This window comes from Argiope bruennichi, chromosome 3 (assembly GCF_947563725.1).
Source record: "Argiope bruennichi chromosome 3, qqArgBrue1.1, whole genome shotgun sequence".
Taxonomy (NCBI): domain Eukaryota; kingdom Metazoa; phylum Arthropoda; class Arachnida; order Araneae; family Araneidae; genus Argiope; species Argiope bruennichi.
Window position 1 is genome coordinate 110,885,474 of NC_079153.1, and position 24,449 is coordinate 110,909,922.

Below are 24,449 nucleotides of genomic sequence, written 5' to 3' on the forward strand. Positions count from 1 at the left end.
AGCTTTGTAAAAATGATGCGCCATCAATTCCCCGTGTCAAGTGAAAATGATCCCTTCGGTGCCCTTATCCAAGGTCAACACGAGTATTCAATCGACACGTGGCAGGAAATGCCATATTATTTAAGATTAGTGATCATTTGTTTCGCCCCTTTCCTTACTTCTGCTTTTGTTCCGCACTGTTGTGGACGTGTTCTGACCGCGCTTGCTTGTAAATAAATTGCCTTCCCGATATGGATTAAAATGAATTTAAAAATGTAAAATGTCTCTTCTATGTCTTCGAACCTGCATTCTGCTTCAACCAAAATAAGCTCATATTATATATATCATTATTACGAGTGGCTTCACTTAATATTCGCACCCAGGGCCTCAAAATTCAAAAAGTGGTATTGTTGATTCTTCAGTCTCGAAACATTTTTCATTTTTACTGTATAAGATGGACGATTTTTAACACAGAATTACAAAAGCTTGCCCGCCAAAGTGAATAGAGGCGAAATTTCTGCATTCCCCGAAGCAAGAAGATCTCATTTTCAAAGTTACAAGCGAATACAAAGGAAGACCTAACAATTTTCGATCACAATAGGATGATGAAAATGATGTTTGGGACAACAATTGAATGAATGACAATTTGAAATCACTACATAGAGATAGCACCAAAATTCTGCCAACCCACGTGAAGAAATTTCTCACGCATGACAGAATAAAAGGCTTGCAGAAGCCCTTTGGCAATCCTTTCCACTTGCCCCTCCCTTTTTCCTCCCAACTTTCAAACCTATTATTGATTTTAATTTAATCCCCATATATTCGGTTTTCGAAAAAAAAAAAAAAAATGCAACGAAAAACTAACAAAATATTTAACTACCAGTTATATTTATATGAGTTGGTTTTTAATAAATAGCGTATAAAAACATTTTTTTAAAGTAATTTAAAACAAAATGATAAAAGGATTGGAAAATTATAATACAAAGTTTGTTAAGGCTGTCGTCGACTTGTGAGTTATCTAACACAGGAGAAGAGAGAAGAAAAAAAAATCCACATCATATTAAATGTAAAAAACCTCATAATAATGTGATGAAATTCAAAGGATGCTTAATTTTGATTTGAATAAGTACGAATACATGGTCTAGCATAATAAATTTTTAAAAAAAAGATACCAAATGGAATTAACCGAATAATAGCATTAATAAAATCTCAAGTTCAGACTCTTTCAAGTTGTATTGCCTTTAGATGATTCTCAATTTTGCACATTTCATATTCCGAATCCGGTTGGTACTTATTTTAACTTCCGGTTGGCAACATTAATTTTAACTTTCGCAAAATCTTTATAAAAGATGGTTTTTTTTTTGTTTTTTTTTTTTTTTTTGAAATCTGACCTCGAATCTTTGATCAAGAATACAAGAATAAACCATTCGAACATCGCGATTGTCAATTGAAAGTTAACACTTTTTTTTTTTTTTTCCTTTGTTTCTTTGAACTTATTGAATAATACGAATTCACCTTGGTTTATTTCAACTCAAAACTAGGATGATTTTTAAAAAAAAAAAATGCAAGATATGAACATATTTAATCATAAATGAATACATTTTGAGTTCTTAATACAGCTATTCAATAAAAAAAAAAGACTTTTTTTATTAGTGTTTTACAAATACTAATTGTACGGTTTATTTTGAACTTCTATTATACAATAGTTGCATTCAAACAGTTGTATACTATTTGCTTATTTAATTTATTAGATTCAAATTCAATTACAATTTTTATTACTTTATTTAATAAAAATTATTAGTTAATTATTAAAATCTTAATTATTACAAATAAATATATGACGACATTTTTTTAGTTTAAAAATTATCGTTTCCTCTCATTAAAGAAGACATTTTTTTAATCGCATTTTTATTACAATGATATTGTTTCCGAATTAATCAAATGAAACGATTAAACATAAAATTATTATTATGATACTTAAAACTCGCATAGCAAGCGCGGAATATGAATCAATTATTAGTAAATATAAAAAGTTTCTTTAAAAAAAATCACTTAACTATTATTTACCCATTTTCAAATATAATTCTAATTTTTAGCACAATATTTAATCAGAGATATTGAAGGAAGAATGAATTCTACTCTTTCTAATACTTTACTTTATTCTATTTCTTAAATTCTATTGCTTTGTTTAATAAAATTATTCTATTTCTTTATTCTATTACTTAAATTCTATTGCTCTGTTTAATAAAATTATTCTATTTCTTTATTCTATTACTTAAATTCTATTGCTCTGTTTAATAAAATTATTCTATTTCTTTATTCTATTACTTAAATTCTATTGCTCTGTTTAACAAAATTATTCTATTTCTTTATTCTATTACTTAAATTCTATTGCTTTGTTTAATAAAATTATTCTATTTCTTTATTCTATCACGTAAATTCTATTACTTTATTTAATAAAATTATTCTATTTCTTTATTCTATCACGTAAATTCTATTACTTTATTTAATAAAATTATTTATTATTTAATTATTAAAATCTTAATTATCACAAATAAACCAATGACTCCATTTTTTGGTTTAAAAATTATCGTTTCCTCTCATTATAGCAGACGTTTTTTTTTCAAATCGCATTTTTATTATAATGATATTGTTTTCGAATTAATCAAAAGAAACGAATAAATATAAAACTATTATGATATTTAAAACTCACATAGCAAGCGCGGAATATGAAACAATTATTAGTAAATATAAAAAGTTTCTTTAAAAAAAATCAACTATTATTTATCCATTTTCAAATATAATTCTAATTTTTAGCACAATATTTAATCAGAGATATTAAAGGAAGAATGAATTCTACTCTTCACAACAGTACAACCAGCAGCTGCTGTTTATCCAGCTGTCCCTTCCACGAATCATGCGGAGCATTGTTATTCATCCTCATCGATTCATCTGCTGAGTCAAACAGCAGCAAAAAATAAATGCGAGGATGAATTATGCATGTCGCGGAAAAGGTGGAACATTTTTAGCATCCGACGTTAATTGTTTACGATATATAAGTTCAAACAAATAGGTTTCAAATTGTTACCTGCTCAAATAAAAACTTCAAGAGTTTTTACTTTCTGGTACACGTAGTACAGAGAAAGTAGAGCGATCGTTAGAAAATCGAACTCCAGATTTTAAAGAGTCTCCACGTTTTAGACCGCCATGAGTTCAAAAAACACATTTTTTGGAGAAATCCCGTTTGTCTGTAACAAAACTAACCCAAAAAACGATTTCAGCAAGATGGTTGAAATTCGATAGATGTTTTTTTACACCAGATTTTAAGATTTCTATCAAATTTTTTCACAGGAAGTCCGATTGTCCGAATATATACACGATAATTGCAAGGCGCAGAGAGCTAGATAGATAAAATTCGGTACACAGATTTCACATCTATAGAGTACACACCCGTCAAATTTTGAGCCAAATTTAATCCCGGTTACCTGTCGATCTGTCCAACGCGATAATTCAAAAATGCAGTGGCTTAAATATATCTAATTAGATAAGGGATTTTGTGACTACAAGCGCAAGTTTGTGTCAAATCTTTGTTTCAATCGATTGTGAAAAAAGTGGCTAAAGTGCAATTTCGGTACGAATATTATTCAAGAAGTAAATCTATACTTATAATAAAGCTCAATGTGTGTGTGTGTGTGTGTGTGTGTGTGTGTGTGTGTGTGTGTGTGTGTGTGTGTGTGTGTGTGGCGCTCTACAGGCCAGGTCATGTGACATACAGCTATCAAATTTGGTACATGTATACCTTAGAGGTCGGGAATGTGCACCTGGGGTCCCTTTTTTTGAAATTTTAATTAGAATTTTAATTATTAATAAAAAACTAACTTTCCCGCCAAAAAAATATTTTATTTTCCCCACCGCCAACTTTTCCGCCAAAAAAATCTTCCATTATCCCCAGCGCCAAATAAGTAAGGCATCAGTTGTTTTTTTCTCCCAACAGTAATGAGGCTAGGGTTAATATTTTTCGACGGATTATTTCAAACGATTCTGTTTATTTTCTTAATGTTTTATGCATTTAAAATTGAACATTGTTAATTAATCCATGTTTCAGATTCATTCTGAAGTACTTTTGAATTAAAATAACACAGAATAAAGGAAATTAAAAATGTCTAATCTGCATAGCGTTACCCCAACTGGCGTAGAAAAATTTACGCATTTGCGTTAACGTAACTGGCGAAGAAAATTCACGCATGCGCATTGTTCTGATTGTTGGCATGACAACCAACGGACGATTTAAATTATTTTTAGGTTAGTTGCATGCTTTTGCAAGTAAAATGTATTTATGTTAGTTAGATATTTTTTGTATATGCTTATAGTTTTAAGTACATCGTTTTTTAAGTAGTTTTTTTTAAACCTGTTTTCGACCGATTATTTTAAACGATTCATTTTATTTTCTTAGTACTTGATGCATTTAAAATGAAACATTGTTAATGAATCGATCTGTTCATGATGAATCTGAGAAATTTTTGTTGACAAATTCTTGAGATATTACATAAATTAAGAAAGATATTCTTTAGTGACCATAAAGTTTAAACGCTCAGTTACTCTATTATCAGTAATCATATTATTAAAAAAAAGGCTTTGTTTCAGTAAAAAATATTATTATATTAATTGCAGATTAATCATTTACACTTTAATTTAAAGCATAATTTCTACGAGGGGTAACAGAAAATGAGGGATATACATATAACGCTATAACTGAAGGCCTTTATAATATTATGAGTGAATTATATGACTATCAAAATTTGAAGTTTTAAAATATTTTGCTGAAGAATCTATTAAAGTTGGAATTGCGTAAAATATTTAATGGTACGACCGGAGTTTTATCCCCAGCTTGGCGAAATTTTTAAAAATCGCAAACAACGGCCTTGCGAAATGTTCAAAAGCAAAGAAGCAGATGTTCAATTATAGTGCATAATAAAGATTGCCAGCTTTGGTGCGTTATCGCAACTTGGCGAAGAAGGGGGTTAAACTCCGGTTCAACCTATTTAATTATTAAAATTTAAACGAACATTAAGATTGGCGAACCGGCTGGTCGCCAAAGGCGGCTAGTCTCAAATAAATCACCAAGGATGACATGATAAATTTCACTTGAAATGCTGAATTCATGTATGACAAGTTTATTAGTTTGTGAGAAAGTTTTGGGAACTCCAGCTAGCTTTATTGTACTACTATTATTTATTTTTTTTAAGGTTTTGTAAGATTTTTTGTACAGTAAGTTTTTTTTATTGCATTGTTTTTCCTTCCCTTGAAACAGCATATTGTCGGCGAATTTTTCCAATCAGGCAATGAGTAAATATCATCTATCAAAACACCATCATTTGCATCAAAAAATATTTCAGATTTATTTTTATATTCCTGAAAGAAAATAATTTATGATGTTGAAGTCTCATGATATATAGCTATTAAATTATATAAGAGACATCAATTTTTTTAATAAAAAAATGCTAAAAAAATAAATTTTTATTACCCTCAGAATGCATGGACTTTGAAATAAAGATTGTTTGTTTTGTGCGTTATAGCTTTTTATTAATGAATTTAAAAGACAAAATATTATCAGAAGTCAGTTCTGTATTACACGTGTTGTTTTAATTTAGTTTTCTGATATATTTATGATAATGCTTAATACATAACAAACATTAAAATGCCCTTTATATGTTTCTTATTTATAAGTCGTTTACATTTAAACATCATTTCTATTCATTCTTAACCACTGAATTTATAATATAATAGGCAGTATAATATAATCACCATTATACGTTTCTCACTTATAAGTCGTTCACATTTAGGTCTCGTTTCAGACGAAGTACCGAAACATTCATAATCACCCAATTGAAAAAATAAGATTCAACGCTCGATTTACGATACTAAGTTTGTTATATCGTATAGTTTGATTTACGATACGATAAATGATATAAGATGCAAAGCTAGATTAAACGCCGTTTTCTTCCTTTTTAAAATTAGTAAAATTTTCGTTTTAATCATTACTTCTTCATTCTGATGAAGGAAGAAATTTTAGCGCAATTAATAAATCAAACTGATGCTAATTAATATAGGCGACGATGAAGATATTCCATTTTCCTTTAAAGAAACAATCAACTTAGCCTGAAAAAAAACTTTCGAGTTTATTTTATTTGCTAAAACATTAGACAAAAAAAAAAGTAACGTAGCTTCAGCTTCATTTTGCTTTGATTCATAAAGCTATATAGTATATTATGGTAACTGTAATAAATTCTGAATTATGTATAATTATAGGTGATTGTTTATAATCACCTATATGTTTAGTGACGATCATGAATAACCACGAATTAATCACATTTCCCATATTCATTTAATACTCGCAAGATTTAATTCGTGGTTACATTCAATTTCAGTTGCTATAACCAAAAAGATAATGTATTTTAGTAAGATAATTTTTAATTCAAGCATCAACATAGTTTACACCTTTTGGGTAAGCAAAGTCGATGTAGGAATTAAATAAATAAATATATTTTTTCCATTAGAAATAAACCTCTAACAAAAGTAGCCATTATCGCCAAATATTGATACTGAATGTTTAAATGCTAAATAAATAAAAAACACTAGGAGATGTGTCCATCTAGATGGACTGTTTATCCTTTTAACAATGTCTTGAATATGATTGCCATAGATTAACCAGCGAAAATTGAAGTAAAAAATATCTTGCACATTGTTGGAATGCTTTAGATTTTTTTTAATTATTATTTGTAATACATTTCAGATGTATACAATGCAAACCAATAAAAGTTTTGTTTCTTTGTATGGGTTATTTTTTATCCATAAAATTTCAAGAGCAGTCAAATGGAAACTATTGAAATCGGTTTAAAATAAATAGTAATCCACTAACAAAACAAAACAAAATGCAATGTCAAATGCAAAATAAAAACATTATAAAATTAAAATGAAATCTACGACCGGAAATTTCAAGTTACCATGTGCAAACATAATTTTTAAGTAATTATTTGTCTTAATTTAAGTCATTAACCAGTTTGAAACAATAACGACACTTCTCTCTATATCTATCTATCTCTCTCTATCTATAAACTTTTTTGAACTTTCATTTTCAATTTTTCTAGCTGGCAAACAAAGTTTTGGAGCTCGAGCGATTTTGAGATGAAATAACAGCTATGATGTCATAGTTCTACGTGAAAACTTTTAAAAACGCATCTGCTGTCAAAGAAGCATATGTAATAATAAAGCAATACTGGTAAAAGCAGGTCAACTTTTTAAATACGCATCTGCTTTCAAAGAAGCATACATAATAAATAATAATGCAATACTGGTAAAAGCAGATAAAAAATATATGCGATTAAAAGATGATGGTGATGAAAATTGCTATTTATGCTATATTTATTGCCTACGCTATTTCGAACTTCAAAACCCACTAACCAAATTATGTTCTCATATGATAATGTTGAAAAAAAATATTAGCAATAACTTCCAAGAGAGAATTTTAATAATTATCATAAATACAAAACAATAAAAATTGCAGACTTTAGTTCATTAACTTTTGCTACGATCCAAAATAAAATACATTTTCTTTTTCTTTCATGTAATTATAAAATTGGATGCAAGCCATTTTAAAGTTAAAAAGTTTAAGTTTCTTTTGTCCCACATATGAACTGGTATTAAGGGCAATATCTTCTCCATATTTGCCTAGTGGACTACTTATAGCACATACGAATTCCCATAGCCTAATTAAATATAAATTTAATTTCAGATCAATATCAGACAGTAATTTAGCCCTTTCTTTTCCTTACTCAGTTTCAGGGGGGGGAGGAACAAATATCTATCATAGATAGTGAACGTCGTAAGCATTGCAAAACTCGCTCGCTTTTCTTTCCTTATCTTTCAAAACCAGAAGTTTTTATATATATTTTTTTAATTAATGTCACTATTAGACGAATTTAAGCAGCAAATTTTTAAAAAGTTTAATAATAACACAAAAAAATTTAATTATCTCTCACTTTCACGAAAGCTGGTTTCAAAATCAAAACTCGTTATTAAAAATAATTTTAAACAAAATATAATGAAAAAAATGATCAAAACTTTGTTTAACAAAATCTAAATACTATTTAATAATAAGATACGGCATTTTAAAAAAATAATAAAAAGTATATATTTTTTATAATCATAAGAATATTATAATAAAACACTTGAACAAGGTAATTAATTAATAATGTTACTAAACGCAGTTTAAAAATTTAAATTTTATTTGACCCTGAAATGAGTAAGTTCGAGCGCATATTTCGTCCTCATTAATAAAAGCACAAAATCGTGAACACAGCACCCTGAAAGTAACGGGAAAAAATGCGTTGGTCTCGGGCAGTTGCCTACCTGTCTGTATGATAGTATGCTTTTGAATTGAACAGTGACATACAATTAGTTTCCTGCGTATGGCGACAATACCTATAATGCAAGTTAAAGGCATGGCATGGCAGTTAGAATCCTAATTAGGCTTATTTTTGATTTCCAATCTCATATTTTGCTTTGGTAAAAAGAATGTAGAATTAAATACACTCCGGTATTCAACAATCAGAAGAGATCAAATCGAAATATTTTATATTATTTGATATAATTAGCAAAATTATTAAGCAACAATATAAGACATAAATATGGACTAATTTTTTATAGTTTCTTTATCAGACAGCCAAAGGGGGTGGTCTGCCTCGAAATGTTTCTCATATGTTCCCTAATAAAAGTGTAAATTCCCCCACGCATAAAATTGTAGACCTTGGCAAAGACGTGAAGGTCACGAATGCTCAGATTTTTATTTTCAAAGCTCTGCAGATGAGAGTTTTGTACTTTGAAGAATAGTGATGAAAAACTAACTTTTAGTGAAGATTAAACTAAATATGGATTTTTAACGTTCTTTTTGGACTGAATGAAACTAAAATTCGACACAGACTTATCATTTTAATCAAAAGATCACATACTAGATCCCATTTATTTTAGTTGTAGAATTTTCAAGTTATCACGTTTAAGTGCCTGCAAATGTATAGACCAATAGACGATCAACCTCTTGAAATATTTCCATCAAAATTTATACAAATTTACACTGTAAATGCTAAATCTGTATACTATCACGTTTAAATGCCTGCAAATGTATAGACCAATAGACAATCAACCTCTTGAAATATTTGCATCAAAATTTATACAAATTTACACTGTAAATGCTAAATCTGTATGCTATCACGTTTAAATGCCTGCAAATGTATAGACCAATAGACGATCAACCTCTTGAAATATTTGCATCAAAATTTATACAAATTTACACTGTAAATGCTAAATCTGTATACTATCACGTTTAAATGCCTGCAAATGTATAGACCAATAGACAATCAACCTCTTGAAATATTTGAATCAAAATTTATACAAATTTACACTGTAAATGCTAAATCTGTATACTATCACGTTTAAATGCCTGCAAATGTATAGACCAATAGACAATCAACCTCTTGAAATATTTGCATCAAAAATTATACAAATTTACACTGTAAATGCTAAATCTGTATGCTATCACGTTTAAATGCCTGCAAATGTATAGACCAATAGACAATCAACCTCTTGAAATATTTGCATCAAAATTTATACAAATTTACACTGTAAATGCTAAATCTGTATACTATCACGTTTAAATGCCTGCAAATGTATAGACCAATAGACAATCAACCTCTTGAAATATTTGAATCAAAATTTATACAAATTTACACTGTAAATGCTAAATCTGTATACTATCACGTTTAAATGCCTGCAAATGTATAGACCAATAGACAATCAACCTCTTGAAATATTTGCATCAAAAATTATACAAATTTACACTGTAAATGCTAAATCTGTATGCTATCACGTTTAAATGCCTGCAAATGTATAGACCAATAGACAATCAACCTCTTGAAATATTTGCATCAAAATTTATACAAATTTACACTGTAAATGCTAAATCTGTATGCTATCACGTTTAAATGCCTGCAAATGTATAGACCAATAGACGATCAACCTCTTGAAATATTTGCATCAAAATTTATACAAATTTACACTGTAAATGCTAAATCTGTATACTATCACGTTTAAATGCCTGCAAATGTATAGACCAATAGACAATCAACCTCTTGAAATATTTGCATCAAAATTTATACAAATTTACACTGTAAATGCTAAATCTGTATACTATCACGTTTAAATGCCTGCAAATGTATAGACCAATAGACAATCAACCTCTTGAAATATTTGCATCAAAATTTATACAAATTTACACTGTAAATGCTAAATCTGTATGCTATCACGTTTAAATGCCTGCAAATGTATAGACCAATAGACGATCAACCTCTTGAAATATTTGCATCAAAATTTATACAAATTTACACTGTAAATGCTAAATCTGTATGCTATCACGTTTAAATGCCTGCAAATGTATAGACCAATAGACGATCAACCTCTTGAAATATTTGCATCAAAATTTATACAAATTTACACTGTAAATGCTAAATCTGTATACTATCACGTTTAAATGCCTGCAAATGTATAGACCAATAGACAATCAACCTCTTGAAATATTTGCATCAAAATTTATACAAATTTACACTGTAAATGCTAAATCTGTATACTATCACGTTTAAATGCCTGCAAATGTATAGACCAATAGACAATCAACCTCTTGAAATATTTGCATCAAAAATTATACAAATTTACACTGTAAATGCTAAATCTGTATGCTATCACGTTTAAATGCCTGCAAATGTATAGACCAATAGACAATCAACCTCTTGAAATATTTGCATCAAAATTTATACAAATTTACACTGTAAATGCTAAATCTGTATGCTATCACGTTTAAATGCCTGCAAATGTATAGACCAATAGACGATCAACCTCTTGAAATATTTGCATCAAAATTTATACAAATTTACACTGTAAATGCTAAATCTGTATACTATCACGTTTAAATGCCTGCAAATGTATAGACCAATAGACAATCAACCTCTTGAAATATTTGCATCAAAATTTATACAAATTTACACTGTAAATGCTAAATCTGTATACTATCACGTTTAAATGCCTGCAAATGTATAGACCAATAGACAATCAACCTCTTGAAATATTTGCATCAAAATTTATACAAATTTACACTGTAAATGCTAAATCTGTATGCTATCACGTTTAAATGCCTGCAAATGTATAGACCAATAGACGATCAACCTCTTGAAATATTTGCATCAAAATTTATACAAATTTACACTGTAAATGCTAAATCTGTATACTATCACGTTTAAATGCCTGCAAATGTATAGACCAATAGACAATCAACCTCTTGAAATATTTGCATCAAAATTTATACAAATTTACACTGTTAATGCTAAATCTGTATGCTATCACGTTTAAATGCCTGCAAATGTATAGACCAATAGACAATCAACCTCTTGAAATATTTGCATCAAAATTTATACAAATTTACACTGTAAATGCTAAATCTGTATGCTATCACGTTTAAATGCCTGCAAATGTATAGACCAATAGACGATCAACCTCTTGAAATATTTGCATCAAAATTTATACAAATTCACACTGTAAATGCTAAATCTGTATACTATCACGTTTCAATGCCTGCAAATGTATAGACCAATAGACGATCAACCTCTTGAAATATTTGCATCAAAATTTATACAAATTTACACTGTAAATGCTAAATCTGTATACAAAAGTTTATCCTTCTGGCTCTTCAAATTTTGTATTTATCGTGTACACTGTACTCGAAATCAAACAATGTATTAATTTCAAAATTTAGCAAATACCTATAAATTTGATATATAGATTGTATGCCAAATTTCATCTATCGGGTTCGAAATATAATTTCAAAGATGTGTTTTTCGGGCTCAGGTATGGTGGTCTAAAACGTAGAAATTAGTCAAAATCTCAAATTCATTTTTTTTTTTTTTTTCAAAATTACGATATTTTCTTTCTCTATACTTCGTGTATGAAATAGTAAAAATTAAATCAAGTTCATCTCTAAAATAATTTACTGCATCTTCTATTCTTTTTACAGCCAAATTCAATAAATTTGCATAATTTTTCTTACCTTTTTTTTTTATTAAATCAAACAGCACTTATAAACAGAAAAATAGATTTTTGTGAACGAAATGCAAGTACACTAGAATAGTAATAGAAGTATTTCAATGATGTCAAAATAAATTTCAAAATTAACTAGTATGGTAGTTGATTCCGTGTGTTTCTTATCAAATTCTTTTCGAAAACAAGAAAGCGAACAATTTAATACACAAAAAAAATTATAGTTGATATTATATCACGAGTATAACAAAGAACAATTGAATTAGCAGTCAAAAGAAGGGGGAAAGAGCCAGCAAATCATAACACATGTTATCATTGATAGATATAAAATAGAAACGTAAATCATGATTTAAACCATTGATTATATAACCGCATTTCAAGTTCAATTAACCTACAAGGATTGGTCACACAAAACTTTTTTACACATGCACTAATAATAAAGATGTTATCCCCCCCCCTCCGGCCAGTAGCATAAGTATTGTGCATCCAACAGTGCTCAGATTTTTATTTTCATATTCCAGTATATCAGCGTTTTGGACTTCATGTTGAATTGAGAGTAGGGGAAAGGAAAAAAAAAAAAAAAAAAAAGATATGGACTAAATTTCGCGATAGAAAAAAAAAACTTCCTTTTCGTATACGACGTATAGAGAAAATACAGTAAACATGAAAAATTCGGACTCGAGATTTTGGCGAATTTCTACGTGTTAGATTATTCTGAGGCTAATGCTAAAGCAATTTGTGGTATCAGTCTCTCCGTCTTTCTGTGCAAAGATAACTCGAAAAAGTTTTGAGATAGATGGATGGATGGATGTCATTTGGTATATACAAGTAAACATAATTCCAAAATTGTATTCTTCGGACTCTTGGAGGTCTGAAAACTGGCGATTCGTCAAAACGTCACGTTTGAATATTATTTTTTTTTAATCACATTTATCAATTATTACAATACTTTCTCGCTTTATATTTCGTTTACGAAAGAGAGAAAAAAGAAAATAAATAAATAAAAAAGTTTTTTTAATTCCACGATAAATTAGTTCCTTTTCATCAAATTATAATTTAAATCTCCATTGATCAAATACAATTTAAAATCTAAAAAATAATGTTAATACTTCCTATAAATTAATTATATAAAAATAATTTTCTTGCGTCTAATTAAATATTATACTCATTTAATTTCCTTTAATTTTAAAGTTTGATTCCACCAACACCCCCTTTAGAAACCTTTTATATTAAAATGCCAAGCCAATGTCCATTTGTTAAATATCAATATTCACACAGTCATTATCAATATATTATTTTCAAATATTCACACTATCGGCCAGCTCATGGGAGGAGTTAGGGTTCATTTCAGTATTTTTAGATGAAGAAGCGGAAACACGTCACTGAAATTTTTCTAAAAAAATAATTAAAAAATAAGCATAGAAGTTCGAAAAACGTATCATAAGTTCCATTGGGTTTAATTCCTCTAGTCAGTACTTACTCTTCATATCGCCAATAGATGCCAAGTCGCCAATGTTGAAAAGCAAAATGTAATGTAGCAGCAAAGAACTGCAATGGAGGAAATAATTAATATGCATTGGAAACTTGGCATCTGCCGGTAATGAGGAGTGCTGATAAGTGGGTTTCAATTAAAAGGAATTTTTACTATTTGTGTGATGATATTTATTATCTTCACCAAAATTTTCCCAGCTATTTTGAATGAAAAAATATTTCATGCTTTAGAAGTTACAATCATAAGAAATCCATTATATAAGACTTAATCCCACAAGCTTTTTTTTTTTTTTTAGTTTTGATAATTAGAAAGTAAAAATAAAATTCCATGCCAAGACTTGGTCCCACCAAAACCTGAAAGGGGACGGACCTTATCAATTTACTTGGCAGTATATTTAAATTTGATAAAACAACTTTTCGCATTTTCATTTTGAACTTTTAAATTTACTGAGCCCCGAATAAAAACCGCCAAGTGACAGCGATAGATTGCTACATATTAACACGTCAAACCTTAACGCTAACTTTCTAAGTAATAAATATTGGTACCCAAATGGAATAATGTTTACATTTTAATCTGAGAGAGATGATTAATTTTACTGGAAAAATTCCTTTCATTTTTACTTTCTTTACTTCTTTTTTGATATTCTTGTATTAATTTAAAAGGCTATATGAATGAATCTTGGATAAGGATGAAATGAATAAAACAAATTAAAATTTACCATAAAATATTACTCCAGATTCTGTCTATTTATTAACATATATATTTTTATAACATATTTTGACCCCTTGGTGAGATATTTTACATGAAATTTGGCAACAAGTTAAATTTACAGAATTTGTAACAATACTAAAAATTCTTGCACAGACAAATAATATTTTACTATTCAAATTGTTTGGGGTTATATCAAATTTAAAAAAAATTAATTAGGCATTAGAGGCCATGAATCTATAGTTTGTGTACTCCACACAAAGCAATTTAATGGTGTGCAAGGGGATGAAGTAATTGTCCTTATAATGTTTTTAATGACTATTAAGGAATAATTGTGTTAAGTTTCATTAAAATCTCTCAACAAATGTTTCCTTTTCTGGTAAAATAAACAAGCATATAAATAACTAAATATATATATATATATCATTTCAATCATTTGCTTAATTATTTGTTTTACTCTCAATTTTATTAACATGTCAAATTTATTAATTAGAATATGTCACACTTTTAATTTTGGAATATTATGAAAATAAATAATTGATATTATTACTGAGATGAATGCTTTTTTTATTGATAATTAAAATAACAGTTGGTATATAATATACTAAATCAGAAAACATCATGCATTTGTTTTAATTTATTGTAAATTTAATTGCCTAAATTATCTCAATATCATGTCAAATTATACAGCATACATAATATTATGAAATCTTGTATATCTCCTGCTTTTACATTAATAAAGAATTAAAAATGCTCCAAAAGCAAAAGTTTTTCAAATAAATGTGTACCTAAAGGTAAATCATTTGATATACAATGTAATATTTTTATGTAATTCTTATATAAAAAAACACAATATACTTATACAAGACTATTTCATAATTATTTAGAGAGTGCAAAAAATTACTATTCTGATTCTTCCATTGAATATTTCTAAAATTTGTGCAAACACACTTTTTTAAAGAAAATGAATATTTTTTACACAAAATAAAAACCTTAATGAATATAAATCTTTTGAGTACACAAATCCTTTTACTATCCTTATCTTCTAATTTTTTTACTTGCATATTTTTCTCTTCCCTTTTCTCTTCATAGAATTAAAATCCAAATCTTTTTAGGGAAAAATATTTAAATTATATAAGCAAACTTATAGCTTTTTTTTTTTTTTTTTGCAAAAAAGAAAAAAGTAAGATGGTTATTTTAAAATAAAGTTAAGTATTTATAATCATAGCAGGAAGAATTTCTAAAAATTATCCAAACATGAGAATAAGAAGATTGTTACTAAAAATTGCTCACACATTTATATTTTTTTTAGCAATCAATCAAGAAAAATATGTTTAAATTAAGCAATAATCACTAAACAAGATATAGAATTAATATTATTAAAGACTAATTTCAAAATATTATCTATTATAAAACATTCCATTTGTGTTTTAAAAAAACAGTTTATATTTAATTATGTTTTGTCTAAATGCTATTGTACAAAACATAACGCCCAACCTTAAATTCCCTTTTTCAAGAAATTAATTTTAAAAAGTTTAAAGTTACAGATTTATTTATTTTTGAAAATTAAAAAAAAAAAAAAAAAAAAAAAAAAAAAAACATTACACAGTTGAATAGATCTCAGTTTACTTTTCAGTCTTACTTTTTAGAAGGCTAATGCAAAATAAGATCAGTTTATTTTAAAAGATGCAATTAGATATTTATATTGGCTACACTTTATCAGTAGATTTAATTATTATATTATACATCCATACTTGAAATTATTATTCATATATAATATAAATGTATACTTAAACAGACTGTTCTAATGGTATTTATGTATACCTTTATATTACATATCCAAAGTGTAAAATTTTCTACTGACAAGCTGCAAGACCCAAAATAACTTACAATAAGAAATATTTTATCAGAAAACAAATCAATACAAGAATAACAATGTTTTAGCTATGCAAAAGTTATTATTTGGTGAGAATGCTGAATAAGTTATGCTAATAATAACAAATGTAAATGACAAAGAATTCTTCCAGTGTGCATTCCTAGTTTTGCATTCAGCTGTTAAAAGTATTTTATTGTTTCAATTCAAAAACTAATCAAAAAGAAAAAAAAAAAACTTGCAATGATCAAGTTTTATAAAGAAAGAACATGAGACCCGATATACCCTTCTCAATTCACATGCAGTATCAACAAATAGGAAAAACCAGACTCAGAAAATTTAGGAAGCATCACAGTATTATTATGAATTACCTTGCATAGACTTCACAAGGTTATAAACAAAGTGGGGGAATTAAATATTATAGTTAGAACTTATATATGGATATATTTATTTGAAAATATCTTCAGAAGTTAACAAAAGTAATAATGTATCACTGCATTAAAAAATATAGATAAATAGTTTTGTTGCAGTCAATTTTGGAATCATAATTTAAATATGTCAAAATGACTCTTAAAAATGATAAATGAGCTATTAAACTTAAGCTTGAGATTTTTAGATCAAGTAAATATTTTTATTTTAACATAACTTACTAAATGATAAAATATTGAAAACATTAATTGAGGTGCAATCAATGACACATAACTTTCACATAAGCAGACATTACATTGAGTGCAAATAAAAAAAATGTATAAAACTAAATGAAAAAATTCAAACATCAACATACTTTTTTTTAGAGCAAAGTTCTCAGTCATGAGCAAAATGCATTTAGATCACAAAAAGAATACATATATATTTACTTCATTCTCAAAAAATATTCATTTTGTGTCATGCAATATCATTTTTTATTTACTTATTTAAAACCACGTGCACAAGTGCGGATTTATTAAGAACCAAACACAACAAAGAACAACGAATATAACAATATTTATTCGCAATTAAGACGAAAAGACACATACTTGTATTCATTTTAAAAATTAAATTGACAGTGCCCAAAAATTTTAAAACAACAGTACGACTAATACAAACACTTCGTGCAGACGGTTTGCAGGCGCTCTGCTAATATACATTGCAAGCACACAGCACTAAAACAAACAAAGAAAAAGAGGAAGAGAAAAAAAAAATACTACAATTCATTCACTTACCCCTCGCGTTGTTGATACTGACAGAGCCACCACAAACACCGTTTCCTGCGTTCGGCGTGGGGGGAATAGGAGACTTCACAATCGAACGAATAGGAGCGTGTTGTTTTGAATTTAAACCATTATCCGATGGTTAGAATATTGCTGATAAGTCCAATGACAACTACGGTTTTGGATATTCATTTGTTTTCACGTTCTGAGCATTACATCACTGTACAGTCATTCATTACTACGCTAAGAACCCTGCAGAGTTATCTTGCACGGCAAAAGATCGTTTCGTTAGCGCGCCGGCCGCCAGAGGGCGGTGCGGCGTCGGATGAAAAAAAGAAAATCATAAAAGGTAGTTTTGGGGTTGTTGGTTTTTAGGACCTTCTGCTTTTCCCAAGGCCATTTCGGCAGCGTCCGAAAAGGAACGCCAACGCCGAAGATAGTTTATAAGTATAGTTTCATTGCAAGTTTGGGTTGTGGATTTGACCTTGGTCTGCGAGGGAATGTGTCAACAGTCTGCGGTCGCACTTCTTAATTCGCTTGCCAATTGTGCGTGTTATCTATTAAGGGAACATTTTTTTCTTTTTTGTTGGGATCAGTGGATTTTGCTCTCTAAACCTCGTAGGACCTACTTGGCACACATTTGGGGAATCTGATCGCAACTTATTTTTTTAATTGTAATTTTTTATATATACGTGCCGCAATGGTAGAACAACTGGAATTGAGTCATACTGATCTCTACCATAACTCATCAATTACTCAAATTATTTATAAAATGTTTTTATTATTTTTAAATATATTTGACATTCAAATAAATAAAGGGGAAAATAATGCTCGTGTAGAAATGGAAATATATATATATATATATATATATATATATATATATATATATATATATATATATATATATATATATATATATATATATATAGTTTTTTCCATTCTTAAAGGAAAAGTTATTAAATATTTTGCACAGATAGATTCCATTTCATAAATTCATTTTTTTACAAACTTATTTTTTACATTGACTTTAAATTGCCGCATTGAAATCAGGCGTTCGACTTTCCATGGCGGAATGGTCATAGCACTGATCTGATAATCAAGAAATTGTAAGTTCGAATCCCGCTAGAGGCAATGCGATTCACAGTTTGTGTAAATATTTAATTCCTTGATTTTATGTTTCCCTTTATTTCATGTTCCAGAAGATTCTGGACATTTCTTTAGTTTACCAGACAAGTGTTCTGGACTTTTCTTACTGTCTCCAGAAAAGTATTCTGGAACTTTCCCTGCTAGTATAAAAGCAGATTCTCTCAGTTCAGAGTTGAGTTAATAAATTGGTTTAGCTCTACTTCTTGTGTGTGTCATTGCGTTCCACACTAAATTACCCACGTGACAATATAATACTGTTTTTTTTTTTTTTTTCCTTGCAATGCCGAATTTGATATGCTTTACGTATGATGGAAGACATATGAATTGGGATAGATGATAACGCAGAAAAATGTAACTGTAAAAATTCCATTTTATCTAACTTATCATCAATAACTTTATCTTAAAATCATTGTTTTCAAATCACTTGAATTTTAGCTTCATTATAATTTCTGAGTTTAGCAGGTTTTTATTGTACAACAATGATCCATTTACATAAATCGAATCAAAAGACTGCATCAGTAAATTGCTTTCTGAAATTATAGAAGTTCAAAATACAGGGTGTTTATTTAGTCCCGGACCCATTTTGATGTTTAATAACTCATAAAATAATAAAGATAGATTAAAATGGTTAAATAGATTCAAAAAGTTTCCAATTCTGTTGCCGCTGATCTCACAGATATTCTAGGATTGTGTAAAAATGTCTCTCTGACACGCTCAACATCAAAATCACTTGTGCAAGAACGTCCGGAACGTTTCTTATCTGCGATACTTCCAATTTCTAGAAAATTCTTTTTCCACCGCAAGAGGCTGTTTTTGGATGGAGGATCTTTTTGGTAAATTCTTCTGAAATTTCTCTGTGCTTGCACTATCGATTTCGTTTCTATGAACCACCATAAAATCTGTGCTTTCTCTTGTGGTGTATGCACTCTCCTTAATATCCGCTCGAATAAAACATCACATACAAAAGTACTACATAGAACAAACACATCAAAAGTAAACATAACATTGCAATAGTTGCCAAAAACAAAAGAGAGAAAAATGCAATTAATAAGCAGACAATATTTAGAAAAGTACAGATATTTAGACTGGAAAATGAAATTATCTGAAATTAACCACATGCGCAGACGATATTTACAAAAGTAAAAATATTCAAATCCGAAAAGGAAAATATATGAGTTATTCCATCAATAAATGTCATAAGTTTGTTTACATCTTCATTATTTTATGAGTTATTAAACATCAAAATGGGTCCGGGACTTTATAAACACCCTGTATTTTCTCACTCTCTCTTTTTCCTGTTTTCTGACTTCCTATTCGATTCGTTGCGCGGCGTTCATAATGGCTTTTACAAAGAAATTTTGACAATAGTTAAAAATTGGACTATTTCCTTAATATCATAGAGAATTTTAAAAAAAATCTTATAATCTTGCTCATAATGGCTTTTACAAAGAAATCTTGAAAATAGATAAAAATTAATAGATATATTAATATTATAGAGAAATAATATTATAATATAATAATAAATATAGAGAGAATTAAATATTATAGAGAATTAAAACGAAACTTGGACTATTTCCTTAATATCATAGAAAATAAAAAAATTATGTTATAATCTTGCTCATGATGACTTTTACAAAGAAATCTTGAAAATAGATAAAAATTAATAGATATATTAATATTATAGAGAAATAATATAATAATAAATATAGAGAGAATTAAATATTATAGAGAATTAAAAAGAAAATTGGACTATTTCCTTAATATCATAGAGAATAAAAAAAAATTATGTTATAATCTTGCTCATGATGGCTTTTACAAAGAAATCTGGTTAACAGATAAAAATTGGACTATTTCCTTAATAATATGGAGAATTATTTTTTAAAATTGGACTATTTCCTTAATGTCGTGAAGAATGAATTGTTAAACAATCCCACCTTTGAATCTATTCAAATAAATGAATGCATTATATAAATATAAATGAGCTGACGATGTATCCCGCCTAGACTGGATGTTATTCCGTTAACAATATCTGAGATCTGATTGTCATAGACTCGCAACCGAAAGTTACAGTAAAAAATATCATGCGTATTGGTATAGTGATTAAGAAATTAAAAAAATATAATATGTATAATAAATACACTTTAGATGTAAATATTTAAAAATATTTGAAATTTCATTCATATTAAAACTAGTTACAAAAAATGAGATTGAAACAAATAGTAATCTATTAACAGAAAAAAAAAAGTGCAATGCCACAAACAAAATTAAAAAAAGGAAAACTGCTAAATGAAAATTTTCGCAATAATTTAGTTTATAGTGAATAAAAATTTTAGTCTACATAGAGAGAATATAAAGATTCAATATAAATATAATATAAATTCAGTATAAATATACAAACAGACCTCACTGCCGTTTATTCGCTCACCGATAAATCAGTGAATTTAAAAATGAAAAAACAAACTGCCTCATCTTCTAGACGCCAAAATAGAAATGGGCCGCGGTGGCCTGTTGGTAAGGTCTCGACTCGGAGCCAGAGGGTTTCAGGTTCGAGACACTATTCTTCCGAAGAACCGTCGTGTAAAGGGGTCTGTTGCACGTTAAATCCGTCATGACCAAAGGTCCTCCCGATGGTGTGGTGTGGTGTGGAGAGGGGGGTGCCAGCTCAGGTGTCGTCCTCGTCATCTGACCGCGGTTCAAAATGACGAGGTGCGTCCCAAAATAGCCCTAGTGTTGCTTCAAACGGGACGTTAATATAACTAAACAAAACTAAACAATCTATTTTTATTCAGCCCAGTTGTATAGAAAGAATGTAGACGATTATATTATCTATACATAGTATAAAATGAAGTCTCCTGAAAACGTCTGCATGGTTTGAACTCGGAAAAACTCGAGAATACTTAGCTGATATTGGAGATATTTGCACCATTTTGTAGGGCATATATTAGGAAAGGTTTTAGTGTATGGAAGTCATGTCAAAATAAAAATAAATAAAAAGGGTTTTATAGTTGCGATTTTAATTATTTTCCAACTACGATTCGCGCATGCGTTAAAACAGCAGTATCTGTGCGTTCCACTTATCCGCACATGCGCAAATAGCAAGAGCTGTGGTATGCATATGCGATACATTTCTTTGTTTACGTCTAGTACAGTGATTCAAAACTCAATATGCCCAAAAAAATTAACTGATATTGGAGATATTTGTACCATTTTGTTGAGCATTTATTGGGGAAGATTTTAGTATGTTGAAGTCATGGACAACTTTATGTAATACTTTCTAGTATATATTATATTTTAATTTGCTAATACTTTTTATATTCATTTGTCATATTGATGGATTTTAATGCATGCATGTAGGTATCTGATACGCAGAACCTCAAAATAATAGTCAGTAGCTAATAAATTGGCATGTATAATATCCTTCAATAATTAAAGTAAAATAAATTTCAGAGAAACCGATTCAACAGTTTTATAAATTTCCATCAAAAAATCCAAAATAACCCAAAATGACGGACTTCGATGATCTAATATTAAGGTATGCAAATGTACATGAATCAAATATCATTTATAAACTAAAAAGTCGGAATAAAAACTGAAAATTAAGGAAACCAAGAGGATTGATTTCCCCAAAACGCAACCTTACATATTCTTTTGTAATGATGTTACCCCCCCCCCTCTGAACAAATTTGTGGATCTTAGGTAAAGCCGAGAAATACAATCAAAATTAAAATACAATCAAAACTAGCTTAACGAACACGTGACATAAAGAGTGATTTGTTTGAGGTTTCGCAGAACGAGTGGCGCGAAAACACCTTGATGCCACGTGTTGGATTCTGAATCAGTCTGTGTAGAGCGTTTGTTTGAAAAGAGCACTTATGCCATTATTTCTACATGGAAGAAATTTCGACCTGATAGCGTTGTCGAACGCGACTCCAAGGTGTTTCAAGTAATACTTGTGGAGTCCTTATCGACGAGCTTTTGTCTCTATCCAAGATTATGGGATTAGATGTGCATAACAATGACATTGGTGAATTGATAGAAGAGCATACCAATGGCTGCAGAACAACTGACGAGCTAATTAATCAGCATTATGTGTCATAACAGTGTCATCTCTGTCGTGTCATCTTTGGCGAGTTTTTTGGCGATTAAACTCGCCAAAATTCGCCAAACTAAATTTGGCGAATTTGCGTTTTAGACACGTTTTTCTGAACCGATTGAAACAAACATTTGACACAAAACTGAACTGCCAGTCACAAAATCCGATACCTGATTTCATATATTTAAATCATATATTTAAAGCGTTTTTGAATGATAGCGTTTACATATTTCTGAAAGTACAGACCGACAGACAGTCAACCCCTTGTTGGTTTTGGCTCAACTTTGACAGATGTCTACATTCAAGATGTTAAATCCGTGCATCGAATTTTATCAATCTAGCTCCTTTCGTTTTATAGTCATCATGTTTACTACATAGTTAGAATAGCCGGACAGACGGTCTTTCTCTGAATAGATTTTTCTCAAAATTCGATAGACATCTACAAATTTGGTATAAACGCATACCAAATTTCAATCATGTAGTTCAAAGCGTTTTTAAGTTTTCTTTGTCTCAGGCAGACAGACGGACATTTTCCAAAAATGTGTTTTTCCAACTCAGAGAGGTTTCAAACGTGGAAGTTCGTCAGAATCTCGAGTTCGAATTTTTTGTCGATTATTATACTTTCTTTATACTACGTATACGTGAAACTAAAAAAAAAAAAAAAATATTACTTAAAAAAATGTAACAATTTAAATATAAAAACAAACAAATATTTTATAGTCTAAAATATAAAATAACCACCAAATATTTAACATGCCAGTAGCTGGAAACTGAGAGCAGACTTTTCATTTAAGTGGCGTCATTTTCCAGTATTAATAAAAGGAATATTTTTTCAAAAAATTAAAATTTTTAAAAACCTTTTAAATTATTTCCAAAAAAAATTTGAGAGGAAAGTTATAGAGCACTATTTTACATAAAATAAAAGTAAAATATAATTTAAAAAATTAATTTTTGAGATACTATGTCGCCTTAAGATTTTAACAAAAGATATGTTCGCTTTATAATTCAGAAATTATCTCATCCTATAATTAAATAGTATTTAGATTCCGTTAAAAAGATTTGTTATTTTAAAAAAAATTCTTTTGTTTAAAATTACCTTTAAATTTTAAATTTGAATTTCATTTATCGGCGAAATATCGAATCCAGTTTTCTTGCAAACTACCTAAAATTAAATATTTGTTATTTTAATTTTTCAAAATTTGCTACTTAAAACTGCTTATATACAGATTAAAATTAAAACCAATATAAAATTATCTGGGTTCGGATTCTGAGAAGGCCAAAGAGGGTCCCAAGAGGGCCATAACGACCAATAGAGGGCTTAATCCATCCCTGATTGACAACTAATTATTCGTTTGGAGGCAACTGAAAGTAAGGATCTAAGTATAAAATAATTGCCATGTATTTACTGATTCCCTACTACGTTTTGTAACGCAACATTCATTAATATGTTCTCTACCCAGATCCTGATATTCTGACCCAGTGTCTAATTAGATGACGTCTTCTTTGCTATTTCTTAATTATGGTAGAGAAGGTCATCTATTTAGAATGCAGATGTAAACTAATTAAATAGTAGGCGTGAATCATATGTGATTCACGCCTATTGAATAATAGGCGTGAATCACATATGATTCACGCTTCACACTAAACTAATCATATCACCTAAAACTAAACTAATCTAATAATAAAAGTAAACAAATCATATGATCACATATGATTCACGGGGTAATCAGCTTTTGAAATAATTGCTACGTTAGTGCGAAACAGCAATTGATAACTAATTTGTTTAAATTGTATTTGATATTTAATTTGTTAAGTGGTAAACTATGCAGT

The 24,449-nt window shown here is 28.9% G+C and overlaps 1 protein-coding gene across 3 annotated transcripts in view; it reads right to left on the reverse strand.

The window, feature by feature from the left end:
- The window catches only part of LOC129962579 (zinc finger MIZ domain-containing protein 1-like), a 336,461-nt gene extending 318,817 nt beyond the window's left edge, over positions 1-17,644 (reverse strand). The window contains exon 1 of one of the 3 annotated variants that reach the window (XM_056076373.1): positions 17,393-17,644. The gene's annotated coding sequence lies outside the window, so the exon portion shown is untranslated. The remainder of the gene's footprint in view (positions 1-17,392) is intronic. The other 2 variants (XM_056076375.1, XM_056076377.1) reach the window with 2 other exon arrangements.
- Positions 17,645-24,449: the final 6,805 nt, after the last annotated feature.